Source organism: Coturnix japonica, chromosome 36 (genome assembly GCF_054131305.1).
Source record: "Coturnix japonica strain WE chromosome 36, WE-NBRP24, whole genome shotgun sequence".
Taxonomy (NCBI): Eukaryota; Metazoa; Chordata; class Aves; order Galliformes; family Phasianidae; genus Coturnix; species Coturnix japonica.
Window position 1 is genome coordinate 104,313 of NC_140698.1, and position 27,724 is coordinate 132,036.

The 27,724-nt window shown below is 41.5% G+C and overlaps 2 long non-coding RNA genes across 4 annotated transcripts in view; one reads left to right on the plus strand and one right to left on the minus strand.

The window, feature by feature from the left end:
* Positions 1-16,884: 16,884 nt before the first annotated feature.
* On the minus strand, positions 16,885-18,695 carry LOC146755019 (uncharacterized). The gene is made up of 2 exons (XR_014938428.1): positions 18,486-18,695; positions 16,885-17,599 (listed from the first exon to the last, which is right to left on the minus strand). It is a non-coding gene; the product is annotated as an uncharacterized LOC146755019 (long non-coding RNA).
* Positions 18,696-24,276: 5,581 nt separating this feature from the next.
* The window catches only part of LOC146755020 (uncharacterized), a 63,056-nt gene continuing 59,608 nt past the window's right edge, over positions 24,277-27,724 (plus strand). Inside the window, exons 1-3 of one of the 3 annotated variants that reach the window (XR_014938451.1) lie at positions 24,289-24,477; positions 25,085-25,194; positions 25,501-25,624. This is a non-coding gene — a long non-coding RNA (uncharacterized LOC146755020). Of the gene's footprint in view, positions 24,478-25,084; positions 25,625-27,724 lie in introns of all 3 variants that reach the window. The other 2 variants (XR_014938452.1, XR_014938450.1) reach the window with 2 other exon arrangements.

The following is a 27,724-nucleotide window of genomic DNA, read 5'->3' on the forward strand; positions in this document are numbered from 1 at the left end:
CTAAAAAATGAATATTTGCAGCATAATATGACACATTGTTTACAGAATACCGGAATTCCTCTTTCAAATAAGGACACTTCCCCCCTAAAGATCAATTTCTGTTCTAATTTTTGAAATTTACACACGACTTTCACTACATAGACCAGAAATAATAAGTTCTCTCTAAAGCATCACCATTTATCCTGGCAAATATTTGAGTTTCTTTCGAAAATATGAATTTTCTTCACTAAAAATAGCGTTTTCTAAACCTAATACCTGTTTTCATAACCAAAAGAAGATATTTTCTCTAGAAAATGATGCACTGTAGCATTATAGGATGCATTTCTACCAGAATACCCGTTTTCCTCTACAAATGATGGACATTTCCACCCAAAATGACAATTTCTGTTAAAATTTTTACCATTTACACATGAATATCACCACTTCTTCCAGAAATAAGAAGTTCTCTCTTAAGTATCACTCCGTATTCTGGCAAAAATACATTTTTCTTACCTAAGAAAATGCTTTTCATTCCTGAGAATAGTATGTTCTAAACAACTTATGGTTTTTAATTCCCAAAAGAAGATATTCTCTCTACTAAATGACACTTAGGAGCATAATATGACATATTGATTCCAGAACACCAGTTTTACTCTACAAAATAAGGACAGTTCCACCCGAAATATCAATTTCTGTCAAAACATTAAAAATTTTCACACGAATATCACTACACATACCAGAAATAAAAAGTTATCACTGAAGTATCACTAATTATCCTTGCAAAAATTTCATTTTCTTTCAAAAATAAAGCATTTCATTCCTAAAAATAGCATTTCTAAACAAAATACTGGTTTTCATACACAAAGAAAGACTTTATCCCTACAGAATGATGCTTTGGAGCCTAATAGAATACAGTGATTCAAGAATTCCCAAATTCCTCTACAAAATAAGGACATTCCCACCAGAAATATCAAGTTGTGTCATAATGTAGAAAACTTTCACACTAATATCCTTGCTTATCTCAGAAATAAAAAGGAATCTCATAAGTATCACTAATTATCCTTTCAAATATTTCATTTTCTTACCAAACTAATGCTTTTCATTCCTAAAAATAGCATTTTCTAAACAAAATACTGGTTTTCATCCCCAAAGGTAGACATTATCTCTACAGAATGTTCCTTTGGAGCATAATAGAATACAGTGTTTCATGAATTCCTGTATTCCTCTACAAAATAAGGACATTTCCACCCAAAATATCCATTTCTGTCAAGATTTAGAGAACTTTGACATTAATAGCAGTACTTACCCCAGAAAAAAAAAAAAAAAGGTACATTCTTGAGTATCACTTCTTATCCTTGCAAAAATACATTTTTCTTAACAAATACAATGCTTTTCAGCCCTAAAAATATCATTTTCTCCCCAAAATACTGGGTTTCATCCTCAAAAGAAGACAGTTCCTCTAAAAAATGAATATTTGCAGCATAATATGACACATTGTTTACAGAATACCGGAATTCCTCTTTCAAATAAGGACACTTCCCCCCTAAAGATCAATTTCTGTTCTAATTTTTGAAATTTACACACGACTTTCACTACATAGACCAGAAATAATAAGTTCTCTCTAAAGCATCACCATTTATCCTGGCAAATATTTGAGTTTCTTTTGAAAATATGAATTTTCTTCACTAAAAATAGCGTTTTCTAAACCTAATACCTGTTTTCATAACCAAAAGAAGATATTTTCTCTAGAAAATGATGCACTGTAGCATTATAGGATGCATTTCTACCAGAATACCCGTTTTCCTCTACAAATGATGGACATTTCCACCCAAAATGACAGTTTCTGTTAAAATTTTTACCATTTACACATGAATATCACCACTTCTTCCAGAAATAAGAAGTTCTCTCTTAAGTATCACTCCGTATTCTGGCAAAAATACATTTTTCTTACCTAAGAAAATGCTTTTCATTCCTGAGAATAGTATGTTCTAAACAACATATGGTTTTTAATTCCCAAAAGAAGATATTCTCTCTACTAAATGATACTTAGGAGCATAATATGACACATTGTTTCCAGAACACCAGTTTTACTCTACAAAATAAGGACAGTTCCACCCGAAATATCAATTTCTGTCAAAACATTAAAAATTTTCACACGAATATCACTACACATACCAGAAATAAAAAGTTATCACTGAAGTATCACTAATTATCCTTGCAAAAATTTCATTTTCTTTCAAAAATAAAGCATTTCATTCCTAAAAATAGCATTTCTAAACAAAATACTGGTTTTCATACACAAAGAAAGACTTTATCCCTACAGAATGATGCTTTGGAGCCTAATAGAATACAGTGATTCAAGAATTCCCAAATTCCTCTACAAAATAAGGACATTCCCACCAGAAATATCAAGTTGTGTCATAATGTAGAAAACTTTCACACTAATATCCTTGCTTATCTCAGAAATAAAAAGGAATCTCATAAGTATCACTAATTATCCTTTCAAATATTTCATTTTCTTACCAAACTAATGCTTTTCATTCCTAAAAATAGCATTTTCTAAACAAAATACTGGTTTTCATCCCCAAAGGTAGACATTATCTCTACAGAATGTTCCTTTGGAGCATAATAGAATACAGTGCTTCATGAATTCCTGTATTCCTCTACAAAATAAGGACATTTCCACCCAAAATATCAATTTCTGTCAAGATTTAGAGAACTTTGACATTAATAGCAGTACTTACCCCAGAAAAAAAAAAAAAAAGGTACATTCTTGAGTATCACTTCTTATCCTTGCAAAAATACATTTTTCTTAACAAATACAATGCTTTTCAGCCCTAAAAATATCATTTTCTCCCCAAAATACTGTGTTTCATCCTCAAAAGAAGACAGTTCCTCTAAAAAATGAATATTTGCAGCATAATATGACACATTGTTTACAGAATACCGGAATTCCTCTTTCAAATAAGGACACTTCCCCCCTAAAGATCAATTTCTGTTCTAATTTTTGAAATTTACACACGACTTTCACTACATAGACCAGAAATAATAAGTTCTCTCTAAAGCATCACCATTTATCCTGGCAAATATTTGAGTTTCTTTTGAAAATATGAATTTTCTTCACTAAAAATAGCGTTTTCTAAACCTAATACCTGTTTTCATAACCAAAAGAAGATATTTTCTCTAGAAAATGATGCACTGTAGCATTATAGGATGCATTTCTACCAGAATACCCGTTTTCCTCTACAAATGATGGACATTTCCACCCAAAATGACAATTTCTGTTAAAATTTTTACCATTTACACATGAATATCACCACTTCTTCCAGAAATAAGAAGTTCTCTCTTAAGTATCACTCCGTATTCTGGCAAAAATACATTTTTCTTACCTAAGAAAATGCTTTTCATTCCTGAGAATAGTATGTTCTAAACAACTTATGGTTTTTAATTCCCAAAAGAAGATATTCTCTCTACTAAATGACACTTAGGAGCATAATATGACATATTGATTCCAGAACACCAGTTTTACTCTACAAAATAAGGACAGTTCCACCCGAAATATCAATTTCTGTCAAAACATTAAAAATTTTCACACGAATATCACTACACATACCAGAAATAAAAAGTTATCACTGAAGTATCACTAATTATCCTTGCAAAAATTTCATTTTCTTTCAAAAATAAAGCATTTCATTCCTAAAAATAGCATTTCTAAACAAAATACTGGTTTTCATACACAAAGAAAGACTTTATCCCTACAGAATGATGCTTTGGAGCCTAATAGAATACAGTGATTCAAGAATTCCCAAATTCCTCTACAAAATAAGGACATTCCCACCAGAAATATCAAGTTGTGTCATAATGTAGAAAACTTTCACACTAATATCCTTGCTTATCTCAGAAATAAAAAGGAATCTCATAACTATCACTAATTATCCTTTCAAATATTTCATTTTCTTACCAAACTAATGCTTTTCATTCCTAAAAATAGCATTTTCTAAACAAAATACTGGTTTTCATCCCCAAAGGTAGACATTATCTCTACAGAATGTTCCTTTGGAGCATAATAGAATACAGTGTTTCATGAAATCCTGTATTCCTCTACAAAATAAGGACATTTCCACCCAAAATATCCATTTCTGTCAAGATTTAGAGAACTTTGACATTAATAGCAGTACTTATCCCAGAAAAAAAAAAAAAAGGTACATTCTTGAGAATCACTTCTTATCCTTGCAAAAATACATTTTTCTTAACAAATACAATGCTTTTCAGCCCTAAAAATATCATTTTCTCCCCAAAATACTGGGTTTCATCCTCAAATGAAGACAGTTCCTCTAAAAAATGAATATTTGCAGCATAATATGATACATTGTTTACAGAATACCGGAATTCCTCTTTCAAATAAGGACACTTCCCCCCTAAAGATCAATTTCTGTTCTAATTTTTGAAATTTACACACGACTTTCACTACATAGACCAGAAATAATAAGTTCTCTCTAAAGCATCACCATTTATCCTGGCAAATATTTGAGTTTCTTTTGAAAATATGAATTTTCTTCACTAAAAATAGCGTTTTCTAAACCTAATACCTGTTTTCATAACCAAAAGAAGATATTTTCTCTAGAAAATGATGCACTGTAGCATTATAGGATGCATTTCTACCAGAATACCCGTTTTCCTCTACAAATGATGGACATTTCCACCCAAAATGACAATTTCTGTTAAAATTTTTACCATTTACACATGAATATCACCACTTCTTCCAGAAATAAGAAGTTCTCTCTTAAGTATCACTCCGTATTCTGGCAAAAATACATTTTTCTTACCTAAGAAAATGCTTTTCATTCCTGAGAATAGTATGTTCTAAACAACATATGGTTTTTAATTCCCAAAAGAAGATATTCTCTCTACTAAATGATACTTAGGAGCATAATATGACACATTGTTTCCAGAACACCAGTTTTACTCTACAAAATAAGGACAGTTCCACCCGAAATATCAATTTCTGTCAAAACATTAAAAATTTTCACACGAATATCACTACACATACCAGAAATAAAAAGTTATCACTGAAGTATCACTAATTATCCTTGCAAAAATTTCATTTTCTTTCAAAAATAAAGCATTTCATTCCTAAAAATAGCATTTCTAAACAAAATACTGGTTTTCATACACAAAGAAAGACTTTATCCCTACAGAATGATGCTTTGGAGCCTAATAGAATACAGTGATTCAAGAATTCCCAAATTCCTCTACAAAATAAGGACATTCCCACCAGAAATATCAAGTTGTGTCATAATGTAGAAAACTTTCACACTAATATCCTTGCTTATCTCAGAAATAAAAAGGAATCTCATAAGTATCACTAATTATCCTTTCAAATATTTCATTTTCTTACCAAACTAATGCTTTTCATTCCTAAAAATAGCATTTTCTAAACAAAATACTGGTTTTCATCCCCAAAGGTAGACATTATCTCTACAGAATGTTCCTTTGGAGCATAATAGAATACAGTGTTTCATGAATTCCTGTATTCCTCTACAAAATAAGGACATTTCCACCCAAAATATCAATTTCTGTCCAGATTTAGAGAACTTTGACATTAATAGCAGTACTTATCCCAGAAAAAAAAAAAGGTACATTCTTGAGTATCACTTCTTATCCTTGCAAAAATACATTTTTCTTAACAAATACAATGCTTTTCAGCCCTAAAAATATCATTTTCTCCCCAAAATACTGGGTTTCATCCTCAAAAGAAGACAGTTCCTCTAAAAAATGAATATTTGCAGCATAATATGACACATTGTTTACAGAATACCGGAATTCCTCTTTCAAATAAGGACACTTCCCCCCTAAAGATCAATTTCTGTTCTAATTTTTGAAATTTACACACGACTTTCACTACATAGACCAGAAATAATAAGTTCTCTCTAAAGCATCACCATTTATCCTGGCAAATATTTGAGTTTCTTTTGAAAATATGAATTTTCTTCACTAAAAATAGCATTTTCTAAACCTAATACCTGTTTTCATAACCAAAAGAAGATATTTTCTCTAGAAAATGATGCACTGTAGCATTATAGGATGCATTTCTACCAGAATACCCGTTTTCCTCTACAAATGATGGACATTTCCACCCAAAATGACAGTTTCTGTTAAAATTTTTACCATTTACACATGAATATCACCACTTCTTCCAGAAATAAGAAGTTCTCTCTTAAGTATCACTCCGTATTCTGGCAAAAATACATTTTTCTTACCTAAGAAAATGCTTTTCATTCCTGAGAATAGTATGTTCTAAACAACTTATGGTTTTTAATTCCCAAAAGAAGATATTCTCTCTACTAAATGATACTTAGGAGCATAATATGACACATTGTTTCCAGAACACCAGTTTTACTCTACAAAATAAGGACAGTTCCACCCGAAATATCAATTTCTGTCAAAACATTAAAAATTTTCACACGAATATCACTACACATACCAGAAATAAAAAGTTATCACTGAAGTATCACTAATTATCCTTGCAAAAATTTCATTTTCTTTCAAAAATAAAGCATTTCATTCCTAAAAATAGCATTTCTAAACAAAATACTGGTTTTCATACACAAAGAAAGACTTTATCCCTACAGAATGATGCTTTGGAGCCTAATAGAATACAGTGATTCAAGAATTCCCAAATTCCTCTACAAAATAAGGACATTCCCACCAGAAATATCAAGTTGTGTCATAATGTAGAAAACTTTCACACTAATATCCTTGCTTATCTCAGAAATAAAAAGGAATCTCATAAGTATCACTAATTATCCTTTCAAATATTTCATTTTCTTAATAAACTAATGCTTTTCATTCCTAAAAATAGCATTTTCTAAACAAAATACTGGTTTTCATCCCCAAAGGTAGACATTATCTCTACAGAATGTTCCTTTGGAGCATAATAGAATACAGTGTTTCATGAATTCCTGTATTCCTCTACAAAATAAGGACATTTCCACCCAAAATATCAATTTCTGTCAAGATTTAGAGAACTTTGACATTAATAGCAGTACTTATCCCAGAAAAAAAAAAAAAAGGTACATTCTTGAGTATCACTTCTTATCCTTGCAAAAATACATTTTTCTTAACAAATACAATGCTTTTCAGCCCTAAAAATATCATTTTCTCCCCAAAATACTGTGTTTCATCCTCAAAAGAAGACAGTTCCTCTAAAAAATGAATATTTGCAGCATAATATGATACATTGTTTACAGAATACCGGAATTCCTCTTTCAAATAAGGACACTTCCCCCCTAAAGATCAATTTCTGTTCTAATTTTTGAAATTTACACACGACTTTCACTACATAGACCAGAAATAATAAGTTCTCTCTAAAGCATCACCATTTATCCTGGCAAATATTTGAGTTTCTTTTGAAAATATGAATTTTCTTCACTAAAAATAGCGTTTTCTAAACCTAATACCTGTTTTCATAACCAAAAGAAGATATTTTCTCTAGAAAATGATGCACTGTAGCATTATAGGATGCATTTCTACCAGAATACCCGTTTTCCTCTACAAATGATGGACATTTCCACCCAAAATGACAATTTCTGTTAAAATTTTTACCATTTACACATGAATATCACCACTTCTTCCAGAAATAAGAAGTTCTCTCTTAAGTATCACTCCGTATTCTGGCAAAAATACATTTTTCTTACCTAAGAAAATGCTTTTCATTCCTGAGAATAGTATGTTCTAAACAACTTATGGTTTTTAATTCCCAAAAGAAGATATTCTCTCTACTAAATGATACTTAGGAGCATAATATGACACATTGTTTCCAGAACACCAGTTTTACTCTACAAAATAAGGACAGTTCCACCCGAAATATCAATTTCTGTCAAAACATTAAAAATTTTCACACGAATATCACTACACATACCAGAAATAAAAAGTTATCACTGAAGTATCACTAATTATCCTTGCAAAAATTTCATTTTCTTTCAAAAATAAAGCATTTCATTCCTAAAAATAGCATTTCTAAACAAAATACTGGTTTTCATACACAAAGAAAGACTTTATCCCTACAGAATGATGCTTTGGAGCCTAATAGAATACAGTGATTCAAGAATTCCCAAATTCCTCTACAAAATAAGGACATTCCCACCAGAAATATCAAGTTGTGTCATAATGTAGAAAACTTTCACACTAATATCCTTGCTTATCTCAGAAATAAAAAGGAATCTCATAAGTATCACTAATTATCCTTTCAAATATTTCATTTTCTTACCAAACTAATGCTTTTCATTCCTAAAAATAGCATTTTCTAAACAAAATACAGGTTTTCATCCCCAAAGGTAGACATTATCTCTACAGAATGTTCCTTTGGAGCATAATAGAATACAGTGTTTCATGAATTCCTGTATTCCTCTACAAAATAAGGACATTTCCACCCAAAATATCCATTTCTGTCCAGATTTAGAGAACTTTGACATTAATAGCAGTACTTATCCCAGAAAAAAAAAAAAGGTACATTCTTGAGTATCACTTCTTATCCTTGCAAAAATACATTTTTCTTAACAAATACAATGCTTTTCAGCCCTAAAAATATCATTTTCTCCCCAAAATACTGGGTTTCATCCTCAAAAGAAGACAGTTCCTCTAAAAAATGAATATTTGCAGCATAATATGACACATTGTTTACAGAATACCGGAATTCCTCTTTCAAATAAGGACACTTCCCCCCTAAAGATCAATTTCTGTTCTAATTTTTGAAATTTACACACGACTTTCACTACATAGACCAGAAATAATAAGTTCTCTCTAAAGCATCACCATTTATCCTGGCAAATATTTGAGTTTCTTTTGAAAATATGAATTTTCTTCACTAAAAATAGCGTTTTCTAAACCTAATACCTGTTTTCATAACCAAAAGAAGATATTTTCTCTAGAAAATGATGCACTGTAGCATTATAGGATGCATTTCTACCAGAATACCCGTTTTCCTCTACAAATGATGGACATTTCCACCCAAAATGACAGTTTCTGTTAAAATTTTTACCATTTACACATGAATATCACCACTTCTTCCAGAAATAAGAAGTTCTCTCTTAAGTATCACTCCGTATTCTGGCAAAAATACATTTTTCTTACCTAAGAAAATGCTTTTCATTCCTGAGAATAGTATGTTCTAAACAACATATGGTTTTTAATTCCCAAAAGAAGATATTCTCTCTACTAAATGATACTTAGGAGCATAATATGACACATTGTTTCCAGAACACCAGTTTTACTCTACAAAATAAGGACAGTTCCACCCGAAATATCAATTTCTGTCAAAACATTAAAAATTTTCACACGAATATCACTACACATACCAGAAATAAAAAGTTATCACTGAAGTATCACTAATTATCCTTGCAAAAATTTCATTTTCTTTCAAAAATAAAGCATTTCATTCCTAAAAATAGCATTTCCAAACAAAATACTGGTTTTCATACACAAAGAAAGACTTTATCCCTACAGAATGATGCTTTGGAGCCTAATAGAATACAGTGATTCAAGAATTCCCAAATTCCTCTACAAAATAAGGACATTCCCACCAGAAATATCAAGTTGTGTCATAATGTAGAAAACTTTCACACTAATATCCTTGCTTATCTCAGAAATAAAAAGGAATCTCATAAGTATCACTAATTATCCTTTCAAATATTTCATTTTCTTACCAAACTAATGCTTTTCATTCCTAAAAATAGCATTTTCTAAACAAAATACTGGTTTTCATCCCCAAAGGTAGACATTATCTCTACAGAATGTTCCTTTGGAGCATAATAGAATACAGTGCTTCATGAATTCCTGTATTCCTCTACAAAATAAGGACATTTCCACCCAAAATATCAATTTCTGTCAAGATTTAGAGAACTTTGACATTAATAGCAGTACTTATCCCAGGAAAAAAAAAAAAAGGTACATTCTTGAGTATCACTTCTTATCCTTGCAAAAATACATTTTTCTTAACAAATACAATGCTTTTCAGCCCTAAAAATATCATTTTCTCCCCAAAATACTGTGTTTCATCCTCAAAAGAAGACAGTTCCTCTAAAAAATGAATATTTGCAGCATAATATGACACATTGTTTACAGAATACCGGAATTCCTCTTTCAAATAAGGACACTTCCCCCCTAAAGATCAATTTCTGTTCTAATTTTTGAAATTTACACACGACTTTCACTACATAGACCAGAAATAATAAGTTCTCTCTAAAGCATCACCATTTATCCTGGCAAATATTTGAGTTTCTTTTGAAAATATGAATTTTCTTCACTAAAAATAGCGTTTTCTAAACCTAATACCTGTTTTCATAACCAAAAGAAGATATTTTCTCTAGAAAATGATGCACTGTAGCATTATAGGATGCATTTCTACCAGAATACCTGTTTTCCTCTAAAAATGATGGACATTTCCACCCAAAATGACAATTTCTGTTAAAATTTTTACCATTTACACATGAATATCACCACTTCTTCCAGAAATAAGAAGTTCTCTCTTAAGTATCACTCCGTATTCTGGCAAAAATACATTTTTCTTACCTAAGAAAATGCTTTTCATTCCTGAGAATAGTATGTTCTAAACAACTTATGGTTTTTAATTCCCAAAAGAAGATATTCTCTCTACTAAATGACACTTTGGAGCATAATATGACATATTGATTCCAGAACACCAGTTTTACTCTACAAAATAAGGACAGTTCCACCCGAAATATCAATTTCTGTCAAAACATTAAAAATTTTCACACGAATATCACTACACATACCAGAAATAAAAAGTTATCACTGAAGTATCACTAATTATCCTTGCAAAAATTTCATTTTCTTTCAAAAATAAAGCATTTCATTCCTAAAAATAGCATTTCTAAACAAAATACTGGTTTTCATACACAAAGAAAGACTTTATCCCTACAGAATGATGCTTTGGAGCCTAATAGAATACAGTGATTCAAGAATTCCCAAATTCCTCTACAAAATAAGGACATTCCCACCAGAAATATCAAGTTGTGTCATAATGTAGAAAACTTTCACACTAATATCCTTGCTTATCTCAGAAATAAAAAGGAATCTCATAAGTATCACTAATTATCCTTTCAAATATTTCATTTTCTTACCAAACTAATGCTTTTCATTCCTAAAAATAGCATTTTCTAAACAAAATACTGGTTTTCATCCCCAAAGGTAGACATTATCTCTACAGAATGTTCATTTGGAGCATAATAGAATACAGTGTTTCAAGAATTCCTGTATTCCTCTACAAAATAAGGACATTTTCACCCAAAATATCCATTTCTGTCAAGATTTAGAGAACTTTGACATTAATAGCAGTACTTATCCCAGAAAAAAAAAAAAGTTACATTCTTGAGTATCACTTCTTATCCTTGCAAAAATACATTTTTCTTAACAAATACAATGCTTTTCAGCCCTAAAAATATCATTTTCTCCCCAAAATACTGTGTTTCATCCTCAAAAGAAGACAGTTCCTCTAAAAAATGAATATTTGCAGCATAATATGACACATTGTTTACAGAATACCGGAATTCCTCTTTCAAATAAGGACACTTCCCCCCTAAAGATCAATTTCTGTTCTAATTTTTGAAATTTACACACGACTTTCACTACATAGACCAGAAATAATAAGTTCTCTCTAAAGCATCACCATTTATCCTGGCAAATATTTGAGTTTCTTTTGAAAATATGAATTTTCTTCACTAAAAATAGCGTTTTCTAAACCTAATACCTGTTTTCATAACCAAAAGAAGATATTTTCTCTAGAAAATGATGCACTGTAGCATTATAGGATGCATTTCTACCAGAATACCTGTTTTCCTCTACAAATTATGGACATTTCCACCCAAAATGACAATTTCTGTAAGAAATTTTAAAATTTACACAGCAATATCTCCACTTCTTCCAGATATAAGGAGTCCTCTCTTAAGTATCACTTCGTATTCTGGCAAAAATATTTTTTTCTTACCTAAGAAAATGCTTTTCATTCCTAAGAATAGCATATTTATAACCACATCTGCTTTTCATCGCCAAAAGAAGAAATTTTCCCTACAGAATGATGCTTTGGAGCAAAATAGAATACGGTGTTTCTAGAATTCCCAAATTCCTCTACAAAATAAGGACATTCCCACCAGAAATATCAAGTTGTGTCGTAATGTAGAAAACTTTCACACTAATATCCTTGCTTATCTCAGATATATAAAGGAATCTCATTAGTATCACTAATTATCCTTTCAAATATTTCATTTTCTTGCCAAAATAATTCTTTTCATTCCTAAAAATAGCATTTTCTAAACAAAATACTGGTTTTCGTACCCAAAGGAAGACATTATCTCTACAAAATTATGCTTTGGAGCATAACATGGTAGATTGTTTCCAGAATTCCTGTATTCCTCTACAAAATAAGGACATTTCCACCCGAAAAATCGATTTCTGTCAAGATATAGAGAACTTTGACATTAATAGCTGTACTTATCTCTGAAAGAAATAAAAAGGTACATTCTTGAGTATCACTTCTTATCCTTGCAAAAATACATTTTTCTTACCAAATAAAATGATTTTCATCCCTAAAAATTGCATTTTCTAAACCAAATAATGGTTTTCATCCCCAAAGAAGACATTTTCTTTACTGAATGTTGGTTTGTTGGATAAGAGAATCCATTGTTTCAAGAATTCCTGTTTTCCTCTACAAAATAAAGACATTTCTACCCCAGTTATCTGTCTCCAGATGAAGGTCAACCCAATGCTGCCATGACTTGAGCAGGTTGCCCTCCCTTTGCTGCTTAACCCAATGCTGCCATGCGATGTGCAGGGTGCCCTCCAGTTGCAGCTCAACCCAGTACTGCTATGCCATGTGCAGGTTGCCCTCCAGCTGCAGCTCAACCCAGTGCTGCTCGTCCATTCGTTGCTCACCTGCTTCTGCTCCTGCAGCAGCTTCAGACACTGCAGCGCTCTTAATGTTCCGCTGGCAAATTGGGCCCGCATTGCTGCACTGCTCACACAGCTCCTTGCAGGACCTGAGCCAATTGCAGAATGGGGCCGGTGGGTTCCGTGCTGCCCCACTGCCCCTGCCCCACCCTGGGTGGCTTCTATGAGGTCAGAGTGTCATTGTGACACACCAGCACTGGAGGGTCCTTGAAGGTCACAGACGCAGAGCATGGTTTGTGATGGAAGAGTCCTTGAAAGTCATTAAGAACCAGGGAATGGTTTGGGTTGGCATGATCTCTTTGGGAGGCTCCTTGATGGCCCTCCTCTGGACCCTTTCCAAAATCTCTATGTCTTTCTTGTACTGAGGGCTCCACACCTGGACACAGTACTCCAGATGGGGCCTCACAAGAGCTGAGTAGAGAGGGACAATCCCTATCCCTGCTGACCACCCCTCTCCTGATGGAGCCCAGGATCCCATTTGCTTTCCGAGCTGCCAGAGCGCACTGCTGGCTCATGTTAAGTCTCTTGTCCATCAGGACCCCCAGGTCCTTCTCAGCCGAGCTGCTCTCCAGGACAACTCCTCCCAGCCTGTACAGGTGCCTGGGGTTCTTCCGGCCCATGTGCAAAACCTTGCACTTTGCCGTGTTGATCCTCATTAGATTCACACAAGCCCAGCTTTCTAGTCTGTTGAGGTCCCTCTGAATGGCACCCCTTCCTTCCAACGTATCGACCGCACCACTCAGCTTGGTGTCGTCAGCAAACTTGCTGAGGGTGCACTCAATTCCCTTATCAATGTCATTAATAAAGATGTTCAAGAGCACCGATCCCAAGACAGACCCTTGAGGGACACCGCTCGTTACTGGCCTCCACCTGGACATAGAGCCATTGACCACCACCCTCTGTCTGCGGCCTTTCAACCAATTGCTTATCCATCGAGTTGTCCACCCATCACATCCACTTCCCTCCAATTTGGAGATGAGGATGTGGTGGGGGACCATGTCAAAGGCCTTGCTCAGGTCCAGGTAAATGACATCAGTCACCTTCCCTTCGTCCACCAACACCGTCACTCCATCATAGAAGGCCACAAGATTAGTTAAGCATGACCTTCCCATGGTGAAGCCGTGCTGGCTGTCTCGGATCACATGCTCATTCTTTATGTAATGGAGCATGTTGTCCAGGACGATCTGTTCCATGATATTCCCAGGCACGGAGGTGAGACTCACCGGCCTGTAGTTCCCCGGGTCCTCCCTGCTCCCCTTCTTGTATATGTGAGTGACATGACACATCCAGCAGCAGCTCAACCCAATGCTGCCATGCTATGTGCAGGGTGCCCTCCAGTTGCAGCTCAACCCAGTGCTGCCATGCCTTGTGCAGGTTGCCCTCCATCCAGCTGCAGCTCAACCCAATGCTGCTCGTCTATTCATTGCTCACCTGCTTCTGCTCCTGCAGCAGCTTCAGACACTGCAGCGCTGTTAATGTTCCGCTGGCAAATTGGGCCCGCATTGCTGCACCGCTCACACAGCTCCTTGCAGGACCTGAACCAATTGCAGAATGGGGCCGGTGGGTTCCGTGCTGCCCCACTGCCCCTGCCCCACCCTGGGTTGCTTCTATGAGGTCAGAGTGTCATTGTGACACACCAGCACAGGAGGGTCCTTGAAGGTCACAGTGGGTTTGTGTCTATGTTGGGTTTGGGTTTGAGGATTGGGTTTGGGGTAGGGTTGGTTTTAGCTTTGGAGTTTGGTTTTGTGTCTATGTTGGGTTTAGGTTTGGGGTTTGGGTTTGTGTCTGTGTTCAGTTTGGGGTAGCTGTGGTTTTAGCTTTGGGGTTTGGGTTTGGGGCAGGGTTGGTTTTAGGTTTGGGGTTTGGGTTTGGGATAGGATTGGTTTTAGGTTTGGGGTTTGGGTTCAGGGTAGGGTTGGTTTTAGGTTTGGGGTTTGGGTTTGGGGTAGGGTTGGTTTTAGATTTGGATTAGGGTTTGTGTCTATGTTCGGTTTGGGATAGGATTGGTTTTAGGTTTGGGGTTTGGGTTTGTGTCTGTGTTCAGTTTGGGGTAGGGCTGCTTTTAGCTTTGGGGTTTGGGTTTGTGTCTATGTTGGGTTTGGGGTAGGGTTGCTTTTAGGTTTGGGGTTTGGGCTTGGGGTAGGGTTGGTTTTAGATTTGGATTAGGGTTGAGGGTAGGGTTGGTTTTAGATTTGGATTAGGGTTCAGGGTAAGGTTGGTTTTAGGTTTGGGGTTTGGGTTTGTGTCTATGTTGGGTTTGGGGTAGGGTTGGTTTTAGGTTTGGGGTTTGGGTTTGTGTCTGTGTTCAGTTTGGGGTAGCTGTGGTTTTAGCTTTGGGGTTTGCGTTTGGGGCAGGGTTGGTTTTAGGTTTGGGGTTTGGGTTTGGGATATGGTTGGTTTTACGTTTGGAGTTTGGATTTGGGGTAGGGTTGGTTTTGGGTTTGGGTTTTTGGTTTGGGGTAGGGTTGGTTTTAGATTTGGATTTGGGTTTGGGGCAGGGTTGGTTTTAGATTTGGATTAGGGTTCAGGGTAGGGTTGGTTTTAGGTTTGCGATTTGGGTTTGTGTCTATGTTGGGTTTGGGGTAGGCTTGCTTTTAGGTTTTAGGTTTGGGGTTTGGGGTAGGGTTGGTTTTCGATTTGGATTTGGCTTCAGGGTAGGGTTGGTTTTAGATCTGGATTAGGGTTCAGGGTAGGGTTGGGTTTAGCTTTGGGGTTTGGGTTTGTGTCTATGTTGGTTTTGGGGTTTCAGTTTGGGGTAGGGTTTGTTTTAGATTTGTGGTTTGCGTTTGTATCTATGCTGGGTTTGGGTTAGGGGTACAGTTGGTTTTAGGTTTGGGGTTTGGGTTTGTGTCTATGTTGAGTTTGGGTTTGTGTCTGTGTTGGTTTATGGTTAGGCTTTGGCACTGGATTAGGGTAGGGTTGGGTTTGGGTTAGGCTTCGGCCTTGGATTAGGGTTCGGTTTTGGTTTAGGGTTTGGGATGGCGTTTGGGTCAGAGTTAGGGTTGTGAATCATGCACAACTTAAGCAGATCCAACCTGAAGGACAAAGGCGCTGGAGTAAATGTCAGCTCAGGAACAGAACTGGGAGTGGGCCGCAGAGTTTGCTTTCAAGGGAAGATTGGACAGATGTGCTGCTGTTGAAAATAAGATTGCAGATGTGCTGGTGTTGAAGATAAGATGGCAGAACAGATGCCTCAGCTGGACGTAGCATCAACAGGAACCAGTTTGGGCACCCCCCCTTAGAGAGTTGGGCATTTATAGTGAGAATGGCTATTAGCCTTCATCCCACCACCACCAGAGATGTTCATTAATGCTTGGAATCTCTGCCCATGTCATTGGGATTAATGACCATGTATAGGCTATGCCTATCAATGGGTAGTCGCTGCAGTGATCCCCACGCACCCAGTGCTGCAATAAAGGGAACAGAACTCATTGGCGTGTCACATTCCTGTCTTGATTTCCTTGGCTTCACCATGGCCACAGCTTATAGGACTGGTCATAGATCAGCTTCCAAAGCCCCTTTTTTTAAAGGAGATGCCACAAAGCTGTACTGCCTGGTGGTGTTGTTGATCAGGTAGTAGAGAGCATTCAAAAGTCTCCAAATGATGCATTATAGAAAGCTGCAGCCACATCATGAATCCCTTCCCCTGCCCCCATCCCCAAATCCATCACCAATCAACCCCTCCATCCACGGCCCCAAATCCCCCCCTTCCATTTCTAGGAACCAATGAAGCTACATTGTGTGCCTCCGGTGGCACAGTGGTTAAGGACGCCACTTTGCAACACCAGAGGCCCGGGTTCAAATCCCCCCTGTGTCGCAAGTGGTAGAAGTGCCGCTCTGCTACTCAGGAGGCTCAAATCCTGGGGGTTGGACTCGATGATCTCTAAGGTCCCTTCCAACCCGCACGAGACTGTGATACTCTGATACATCCATGGCCCCAGATCCATCTCCAATGAACCTTTATTCACAGCCCCAAATTCATCCCTCCATTTAGAGGAACCAATGAACCCCTTTATCCACAGCCCCAAATCCATCTCCAATGTACCTCCACCCATGACCCCAAACCCATCACCAATGAACCTTCATCCACCACCCCAAATCCATCCCTTCCATTTATAGGAACCAACGAACCCCTTCATTGATGGCCCCAAATCCTTCCCTTCCATTTATAGGAACCAATTAACCCCTCCATCCCATCCCCAACCCCCCACTTCCCCCTTCAGCCTCAACGCACAGAACTGACACATTGTGGGCCTAAAAATGAACCCAAAATCCAAACCCTAAATAAACAGGCCCAAAATGATGCAAAATGAACCCAAAACCAGACCCCAAATTAAGCCGTGGGGCTTCCAAACTCCACCTCAGCACCTTCCCACCTTTGGCTGCTTGATGCCCCCCATGGCAGCAGCTCTCCTGCCCTGCTGCAGCCTGTAGAGCATCTCCCCCCGGTTCCTCCTCATCTTTTCCTCATAGCTTCGGCCCTTTAAGGTCATGACGTCGCCATATTCCTCCTTCAGCTTCTTCATCACAGCCTTCAGTTCCCCTTCGTACCTCGTGAGCTCTGCGTTCAGCTGTTGCCGTGTCTCACCAGGCCATGATGGGAGCCCATGTTGGCCTTGGAAGCCATTGGGGTTGGAGTCTGGGATCCCACGTTGACCTATAAAGAAGCCATTGGGGTTGGAGTCACGGCCACCCAGGAGGGGGGTTGAAGGCAGAGCACAGATGAGGGTCCTGCATCCTGAAGGAGCATCTGGTACAGAGCAGACACATCTGAAGGATGAGCTCCAGCATGGCTGGCACCAACAAGGAGCAACCCAGGATGAGCAAGAATGGCCCCAGGGTGGGAACTGCCTCTGGACAGACATGCAGTGACACTGAAGGTACACGTGCCCACAGCCACCAAGGGAGCGGTGCTGCAGCCAGTCTTGGGATGGAAATGGCACTTTCCATCTGCCACCTCCATCCTGCCCAGCAGTGGGAGGGGTGCCAGGAAGCAGCAGATGCAGAGTGTGACCTGCTTTTATTTTAATCTCCAGAGCGAGTTGCCATCTGGGATGCGGTGGCCGCCTTTGTATGAGAGAATCATGGAACAATTGGAGCAGGAAGGAACCCCAAAAGGGCACCCGGTCCCACCGCCCTGCGGGGAACAGGGACACCTACCTCCAGATGAGGTTGCTCTGAGCCTGGTCCAGCCTGGCCTTGAAAGCCTGTCTGGGCACCCACCACCTCTCTGGGCAAGACATCCCAGTGCCTCACCACCCTCCAGCCAAATCCTTCTTCCTCCCATCCAAAGCCAATCTTCCCTCTTTCTGCCTGAAACTGTTTCCCCTCCTCCTATCCCAAGTGACCCTGCTAACAGCTTTAGAAAGCCTTCATGCAGCATGAAAACATGCCTGTGAGCAAACAAGCAGAGAGAGCAGCAAGGATTGCTGTTGCACTGCGTCACGCCGCTCACTGCCCTCTCCTCCCTTACCAACTCCCCAAAATAAAGCCCACCCCCCCCCCCTTCAATATATACTCATTAATAACACACACACACACACCCTTTATATAGAAACCCGGAACGCAGCGTTGGGTGCGGCGCAGCCCTGGGGCAGGAAGCGCTGATGATGGGAGGGGGCCGGGCCATATACACTCATATGGGCCCGCCCCTAAGCTCTGCCCCCCTGCACGGAAGGACACAAAGTTCCCCTGTCGTGGCTGTGGGTGACCACTAGGGGGCGCCGTAGGCATAAAGATTGCCCCCCACGCCCCTTCCCCTTCAACCCAATTTGGTTCCAAAGAGACCCCCCCGCCCCCCCCATTAAACTGGGGTCTTAGAGTGCCCCCACTGACTCCAAATACCTCCCCCAACCCACCCTATAGACCCCAAACCCACCCCACTGCACCCTAATCCCACCCCACAGCCCCCAAACACCCCCCCAAGCCCACCTTAAAACCCCCAAAGTCCACCCCATAACCCCCAGATACCCCCCAAACCCACCCTATGGCCCCAAAATCCACCCCTCAGCCCCCAAATACTCCCTTAAACCTACAATATAGACCCCAAACCCACCCCACTGCACCCTAATCCCACCCCACAGCCCCCAAACACCCCCCAAGCCCACCTTAAAACCCCCAAAGGCCACCCTATAACCCCCAGATACCCCCCAAACCCACCCTATGGACCCCAAATCCACCCCTCAGCCCCCAAATACCCCCTTAAACCCACCCTATGGATCTGAAATCCACCCCTTAGCTCCAAAATACCCCCTTAAACCATGCTGGAGCCTTGGGGGCGGCTGTTGGCGGCCCTCAGCCCACAAACCTCTTCCGCTCCCTCTGCCGTTCCCCCCCCTCCGCCCCACGCAACCAGGTCAGGCCTCTCCGGTCTCCACTCCCCCTTCCCCCCATTATCCCCAATGGGTCCGTGCCGTAACCCGCTCCCCCGGAGGGAACGCGTGCTCTGCGGAAATGAGTCCCCTGGGAAACGCGATCCGCTTCACTGGCGTTCCGCCCTTGCTTTGGTTCTTACGGCCTACAGAGCCGGAGGAAGGCGATCCCGGGAAGGGGGGGGGGGTGGTGTCCTCAGAGGAGTGGGGACGTGTCAGCTGTGTCTCCACGGAGGGCTGTGTGTCCCCCCCCTACAGGTGGAGCTGCTGCTGCTGCTGCTCGTGTACCCCCGTGGGCGCCCCCCCCCACCACCCAAAACGGAGGGGGGCTGCGGGGATACCTGAGAGTATTGGCTCGGGCGCCCGGCCCCCCCCGGCCCAAAGCGTGCAGCCGCTACCTGCGGCGTTTGGCTGCCTGGAGCCTGGGGGGGTTACGGGAGGGCTTTGGCACGATGGGGAGCCCCGGAGGGGGGTTACGGCTTTGCCTCCGTTTGGAGCCCGACAACGCGACCCCCCCTCATCGCCTCCACATCCTGCCGGTGCTGCTGCAGGTGGGGGGGGGGGGGCTCAGGGCTGATCGGTGCGGTTGGAGTCGGGGGGAGCAGAATTAAGGCTCACCCTGCGCCCCTCCCGGTTTTCCCCCCCACCCCCCACTCCTCCCGGTCAATGCCCTATTCAGCTCCTAAGGCCCCGGGCGATGGGGGGTGTCTCCGACTCCTCTTTGCCCCCCCTTCCTTTACCCGTAGCGGCTCAATTGCGACCCTACCCCCACCATGGGATGCCTCCAGGCGACGCCGCATGTTCGACGCCATGTGGGAAATGCTGGGAGTGGGACCCGAAAGCCAGTTGGTGTGAGAAGGGGCTCGGCCCCCCGCCGTCATCACCCCCTTCATGTTGGATGAAGGGGACGGAGATGGGGGGTGGGTGGCGGCCGCCTCGTTGCCCCCCCGTGGTCTGGCCATAGGAAATAATTCATCTCGATGGTTTTCTTATGGATTCATTTGCTTCCTCGAGGTTGTCCTGACATTTGGCAATTTCCTTCAGTAGCGTTTTGAGCCTTTTCACTTCTGCATCCTTCTGCTGTAGAAATATCACATTCCAAACAGGACGAACCAGATCATTTTAGAAACAATTACAAGCCAAGTTGCATTTTGGTGTTAAAAACAGCCATAGACTCATAGAATAGCCTGGGTTGAAAAGGACCACAGTGTGCAGGGTCTCCAACCAGCAGACCAGGCTGCCCAGAGCCACATCCAGCCTGGCCTGGAATGCCTCCAGGGATGGAGCATCCACAACCTCCATGGGCAACCTGTTCCAGTGTGTCACCACCCTCTGTGTGAAAAACATCAACCTAATATCCAACCTAAACGTCCCCATATAACTTTAAAACCATTCCCCCTTGTCCTATCACTATCCACCCTTGTAAACAGCCATTCCCCTGCCTGTTTATATGCTCCTTTCAAATACTAGAAGGCCACAGCGAGGTTTCCCTGGAACCTTCTCTTCTCCAAGCACAACAAGCCCAGTTCCCTCAACCTGTCCTCACAGGAAAGGTACTCCAGCCCTCTGATCATCTTACTGGCCCCCCTTAGCGTTATTTGCAATTCTCTTTTGCCTTCCTGCAAGCACACCTGCTTCAGGGCACATTTCATCCCACTGTTAGGCCTTGTAAGAAGCACTATGGCAAGTCCATATGCAGAAAACACTGGCATTCCATTCACTAACAGAGAAACTATTCTGCCCTTGCTCCTGACTCTTGTCCCTACCTCCTCCTGCACTGGGCAGTGTTTGTGGGCAATGAAAGAAATACCCACATTCTGGAAAATACAGACAAAAAAGAAACAGGCAGAAAAGCGGCACTAATACTTTGTCACTGGTGGGAATCTCCACAGAAAGTGCTGTGCTAAAGGTGTGAGGTTAAGGGATCATCACTGTCACGATAAAAGTCAGAGCATGGAAGATTTAGCGATGGCGTGCTGACTAGAAGGAAAAAACAACACTTACCTTGGAGCTTGTTCATTTTCTCTCCTTTCATCAGATATCATCATCTACGTAGCTCTGAGGTTGGCCAAAGCCTGTTGCCATGAGCTTTGCTAAACGCAACAGTGCTGTGGCTCAGAGGTATTACACCGGCACATAGCATAGGAGAACTCCATAACCCAAGTGTCAAGGGAAGAAGAAAGGGGAACTGTTACAATTAATTACGTTCACTAAATTGATAATTGTAGGCTTCTTGTCACACACTACTGCCTACAGCAAAACAGCACAGATGTTGACAACTGTGATTTCTGCATACAAGCAACCACTCGAGGCTGAGCACACTCTCCTGTCCCTTTGCCATGTCTAGAAAGACCCAGAAGAGCTCAGTGTTCTCTTGCTGTTAGTTTACATCCTCCAAGCACTTCCAAAGGCACGCTGCTCTGTAGAAAAAGCTGAGCTGCCCAGAAAGTTTGTGCAGGAAGAAGGCAGCAGTATCAGTGCACGTCATCCTGGGGGATCTGAAAGCATTTGTGAAGAGAACAGGGAAAGAAGAGGGAAGAGAGCAAAACCAACAGGCACTAGCACTGCTGCCCACAGGGGGCGGGGCTTGAGGCAGGGCCTGTGCCAGAGGGGGGCCTGGCACAGTTAGGGCCAGCTCAGGGCCCAGAGCAGACGGGGAGCAGGCAGAAGCAGGGCCTTGGGGCCCAGGATGGAGGAGGACCAGGCACAGCTGGGGCCAGCTCAGGGCCCAGAGCAGAGGGGGACCAGGCACAGCTGAGGCCACTGCAGGGCCCAGGTGAGAGGGGAACCCAGCACAGTCGGGGCTGCTTTGGGGCCTGGGCCGGAAGGGGGCCCGGCACAGCCAGGGCCTATCCCCCTTTTTTGCACATATGAAATGCTCCCAGCTGTGCTGCACAGCAGAACATCTTTCAATGGAGATGAAAGCCTGTGAAATGAAAGAATCCTTTCTTATTTCTTTCACATTTGTGTTTGTTGACTGCAGTTCCAACCAGGTGGACTCGCAGTGTCTTGCAAGTGCCACCTGGAAGCAGGTACAGACTGGAGACACAGCACCCTCAATGTCCAGGTGAGTAACAGCAGCCAAGGAGGCCTTTGGGCTCTGCAGGGTCCAAGTGTGGAGCATTACACACAGGAGCAGCTGAGTATAAAGACAGTGGCAGAGCTGCAGAGCTTGCCATAGTAGGGAGGCACAGTGGCTCAGCTCATTTCCCACAGTAACACAGGAAATAAGAGCCATGAGGGAAATGCAGATGCCTTCTGCCCCCATCAGAGGGGAGGAATGAGCTGCACTTCCACAGAGACATTCCTCTCACAGCCACTCACACCTCAGGTGTGGAGGGACGAGCTGGGGCTGCTGGTGGCAGCTGTGGAACACTGCCATCTGTGGTGCTCCATCCTACCTTGGAGGTGGGCATGTAGAGCTGAGGACCTTTGTCACTGCACAAATGACTGCAAGCAGAGATGTAGCAGAGGGAACATAAAGCATTTGATAACTTATACAAAGCAATGAGTAATAGAAATGACAATATTTCCAACCAAATATCCCCCATCCTAACAGTCATATCTGATCTCTACAATCCCACCCAAACAATTTCCCAGCCCCCTCCAATTCCTCCTCACTATCCCACCCCTGAATTTCCCTCCCCCAATTCCCACACAGTAATTGCCCACACTAATTACCAGCATGCAGGGCATGGGGAACACCTGTTCCTTGTGTGCAGACACCTGGAAAAAAAAGAAGTGGCAGGGAACTGGGGGTCTGTAGCAGGTTGTGGAGGCTCTGCATAGAACGTAACCCCAGACCACAACCCCATCAGCTGCTGGAGCAGCATCATCCCTGTCATTGGGGGATGTTGCCAGTGGTGGACAGGGACACAGGGAGAAGCCACACCTTGGTGTAGCTCTGATCTGCTCATGTCCAGTCCAATCTTCTATAGCACTTTCCATCTTCTGTCCTTTGTTCTTAACCGTAGCCTTCCTTCTCTTCTGCTCTTTTCCTTTCCTTTAGTTGACTTACCTGTATCTGCTTTTCCCCTCTTCTGTTCTTTTACTGCTCTGGTCAGCATCCAGTGTCTGCACCGCAACTCTAGGTTTTGGGATGGAGAAAGGTACACAGGGCATAGATTTGTACAAGAAAAGCTCTCTTGCTGTGCCCAAAAGATGACAAAAAGGAACCCTCAGGACCACAAAGGCAGCTTGTTTCTCCAAAGGCCACAGCGTAAGCTCGTGTAACTGGGAAGGACTCTGTTATACATCTCCTAAAAGTGCCTTTGAATTAATAATTTTCTGGTCTTGTTTCCAATTGTTGCTCAGAGGAAATGAGGTTTTTATCCTTGTATCTTTGCAGGAAGACAGAGAGGAGGGAACCTGTCTGGTGAAATGCTCAGGTGCTGTTTCCTTCCTTGCACCAACAACCTGTTTGTGTCCATGCGATGCCAGTTGTCCTCCTGACAGTTTCTACCGGTCCTTCTCCGAGTCCTTCTGCTAAGCACTGCTATTTCTGTATCCTCGGGGCCCTGTTAGGACTAAAAAGGGGAGCGGATAACAGACGGAAGGATCTGGCCTTCTGCTGGGTGAAAGCCGCCTGCATGTCCTGTTCCTGCTTTCTCTTTTCCCCAGGTGGCATTGTGCTTCCCAAGGAGCATATGGACCTTTTAGATGGGAGTGCGCAGCAAGGAACACATGGGGTCTCAGCTTCCTTCCTGCTCTACATCTGAGTGAGGGACACCGTGACCTGCTCAGGAGGCAAGATGTCATGTCAGGGAGGTGTGTTTTCCTTGTTGTTTTTTATCATCTGTGCTTTGCTTTGCTGTGTTATTTTTTTTCCTTTGCAGTTCTATGGTTTTCTTTCCTATTTGGTGTTTTCTATGTCGTGTTTTTTTTTGTTTTTTGTTTTTTGTTTTTTTTATAAGTTTTTTTCTGTTTTTCCTTGTCTTAGTTTTTTTCTTTTGTTTGATTTATCATTTTTTCTTTGCTTTTATTATTATTATTTTTTTTAATTCTGTGTTATTTCCTAAAATCCTTCATGGTTTATTTGTTGTTGTGTTTTTCATCTATGTTTTGCTATTTTTCTTTATATACGCTGTATGAGAACTGTTGAATCACAGTCTGAGCCACTGATTATCACCTAGGGAAGGGACCTGGTCAGCCCTGGTTAGTGCAGGTGAGGCCAATGCAGCTGAGTGACTGGAAGGGATGGAGCCTGGCTGCACCTCTCTTACAGCTCATTTTTGAAGGCTGACTGCCCCTGGGTGGAATTTTTTTTGATGGTTTCTCCTCTGTGGAGTTTGTTCTGTGCACTTCCATCCTCAGTGGTGGGTGAGCCATTCTTTCCTTACCTTTGTAGTATATTCACACTGTGCTAGTCTTTCTGTTGTTACAGATAGTATGTGTTTTTTTTTCTATTTGTTTTCTGTGGTTTTTTAAACTTTGATTCCCTGGTTTTTGGCTTGCTTTTTTTCTTTATATTTCTTTTTTTTTTTTCTTTTTCTTTTTTTTTTTTTTTTTTTGCTGTGTCCTATTCTGCTTTACGGTGACATTTGCAAGAGACTGTGAATTCTCCTGGTTCAAATTGCAGTTGGCTTAATCAAATGTGTAAGAAATATATAAGGGCTGCTGAGGCCAGGCTGGAGTTGCATTTCTTTATGAACTGGGGTGTTGCTGCGGATGCGTTTCTCTCCTGTTTTGTCTCTTTTGCGGCTGTTCAAGAATATTAGATTGTGCTATGTCAGTGTTTGTTGCCATCCTGCTTTCTCTTCTCTGTCTTGCAGGTCAGCTCGTGCTAGAAGTCAGTGGTATCACTGTATGAATGGAGGTCAGTTTAGGAGCAGCTGCTGATGGAAGGAATCAAGACCAGGCTAATAAATGGAAGCATCTCCTGGTAAGGTGTCAGAGGTGGCAGTAATGATGTCTGTCATCGTTAAAACCAGAGGGCAGGCTCATCCGAGTGCTTGCTGACTGATACTTCGGAGTATCTCGTTCTCCAGCTGAACGATAAGAAAGCTAAATATGCTGAGCCATTACAGCTTGTGCTGAAGTTGTGAATGTGCTCCCAGATGTTTCCTTTAGTGGTAAATCATGTTCTGGCACTGTGGTAGTCCTATCTCTGGCATGATCTGGAGCACCGTGTCTTGTTGCGAGCCTTGTGTGCCTGTTTCCATGAACCTTGCTTTCTTTCTCTCTTCAGAGTAAGGGCAGGGTGCTTCCTTGCTTTTGGTGGATTCATCCAGGAGGCTGTTAGAAGGCCAAATGCAATGTTCATTACATGGAGGGACAGGATGGGAATGGACTGTCGTTGCCACCAGGCAAAAGTGAGTTTCTTATGTCATGAATGATATAATTTTGATTATTCAGAGCAGTTGCAGTGTGGTAGAGGATGTCACGAAACCATTTATTTGGGAGCGCAGGGAAGAGTCATGAGAACCGAAACCGTAGTTTCTGTTTTGGCTGTCAAAATGGTGGAGTTTCTTTGGGAGGGCAATAGCTGGGCTTCCTGTTAGCAGGCCCCCTCTGAGAGATTGGGCTTTGCTTGCTGCTTTGCTGTGCCTACCTGCCTGCTCCCTGTGCTTGTTCCTTTTACATTTCAGTGCTTCTTTTCCCTTGCTTGATGCTTTTCCCTTTCAGGGCTTCTTTTCTCTTTCAGTGCTGCCTTTGCCCTTTATGTACTCCTTTTCCCTATCAGTGTTACTTTATGCTGTTCCTTTCCCTTTCGGGGCTCCTTTTCCCTTTCAGGGCTGCTTTTCATTGCTTATTTTCTTTTTCAGGGCTGCTTTTCCCTTTCAGGGCTGCTTTCCTTTGCTTATTTTCTTTTTCAGGGCTCCATTTACCTTTCAGGGCTCCTTTTCACTTTCAGGGCTCCTTTTCTTTATCAGTTCTCCTTCTCCCTTTCAGGGCTGCATTTTCTTGTTCCTTTTCCATTTCACTGCCGCTTTTCCCTTTCACTGCCGCTTTTCCCTTTCATGCTGCTTTTCCCTATTAGTCTTGCTTTTCCCATTCATTGCTGCTTTTCCCTTTTATTCTTGCTTTTCCCGTTCACTGCTGCTTTTCCCTTTCACTGCTGCTTTTCTCTTTCACTGCTGCTTTTCCCTTTCACTGCTGCTTTTCCCATTCCATGCTGCTTTTCCCTTTTAGTCTTGCTTTTCACTTTTAGTCTTGCATTTCCTTTTCACTGCTGCTTTTCCCTTTTAGTCTTGCTTTTCCCTTTTAGTCTTGCTTTTCCCTTTCACTGCTGCTTTTCCCTTTCAGTCTTGCTTTTCCCTTTCTGTTCTGCTTTTCCCTTTCACTGCTGCTTTTCCCTTTCACTGCTGCTTTTCCCTTTCACTGCTGCTCTTCCATTTCACTGCTGCTTTTCCCTTTCACTGCTGCTCTTCCCTTTCACTGCTGCTTTTCCCTTTCACTGCTGCTTTTCCCTTTCAGTCTTGCTTTTCCCTTTCAGTCTTGCTTTTCCCTTTCTGTTCTGCTTTTCCCTTTCACTGCTGCTTTTCCCTTTCACTGCTGCTCTTCCATTTCACTGCTGCTTTTCCCTTTCACTGCTGCTCTTCCATTTCACTGCTGCTTTTCCCTTTCACTGCTGCTTTTCCCTTTCAGTCTTGCTTTTCCCTTTCTGTTCTGCTCTTCCCTTTCACTGCTGCTCTTCCCTTTCACTGCTGCTTTTCCCTTTCACTGCTGCTTTTCCCTTTTCACTGCTGCTTTTCCCTTTTCACTGCTGCTTTTCCCTTTCACTTCTCCTTTTCCCTTTCACTGCTGATTTTCCCTTTCACTGCTGATTTTCCCTTTCACTGCGGCTTTTCCCTTTAACTGTGGCTCTTCCCTTTCACTGCTGATTTTCCCTTTCACTGCTGCTTTTCCTTTTCACTGCTGCTCTTCCCTTTCACTGCTGCTTTTCCCTTTCACTGCTGCTTTTCCCTTTCACTGCTGCTTTTCCCTTTCACTGCTGCTTTTCCCTTTTCACTGCTGATTTTCCTTTCACTGCTGATTTTCCCTTTTAGTCTTGCTTTTCCCTTTCAGTCTTGCTTTTCCCTTTCACTGCTGCTTTTCCCTTTCACTGCTGCTCTTCCCTTTCACTGCTGCACTTTCCTTTCTCTGCAGCTTTTCCCTTTCTCTGCTGCTTTTCCCTTTCACTCGTGCTTTTCCCTTTTAGTCTTTCTTTTCCCTTTTAGTCCTGCTTTTCCCTTTCACTGCTGCTTTTCCCATTCACTGCTGCTCTTCCCTTTCACTGCAGCTCTTCCCTTTCACTGCAGCTCTTCCCTTTCACTGCAGCTCTTCCCTTTCACTGCAGCTCTTCCCTTTCACTGCAGCTCTTCCCTTTCACTGCTGATTTTCCCATTCACTGCTGCTTTTCCCCTTCACTTCTGTTTTTCCCTTCTTAGTCTTGCTTTTCCCGTTCACTCTGCTTTTCCCTTTCACTGCTG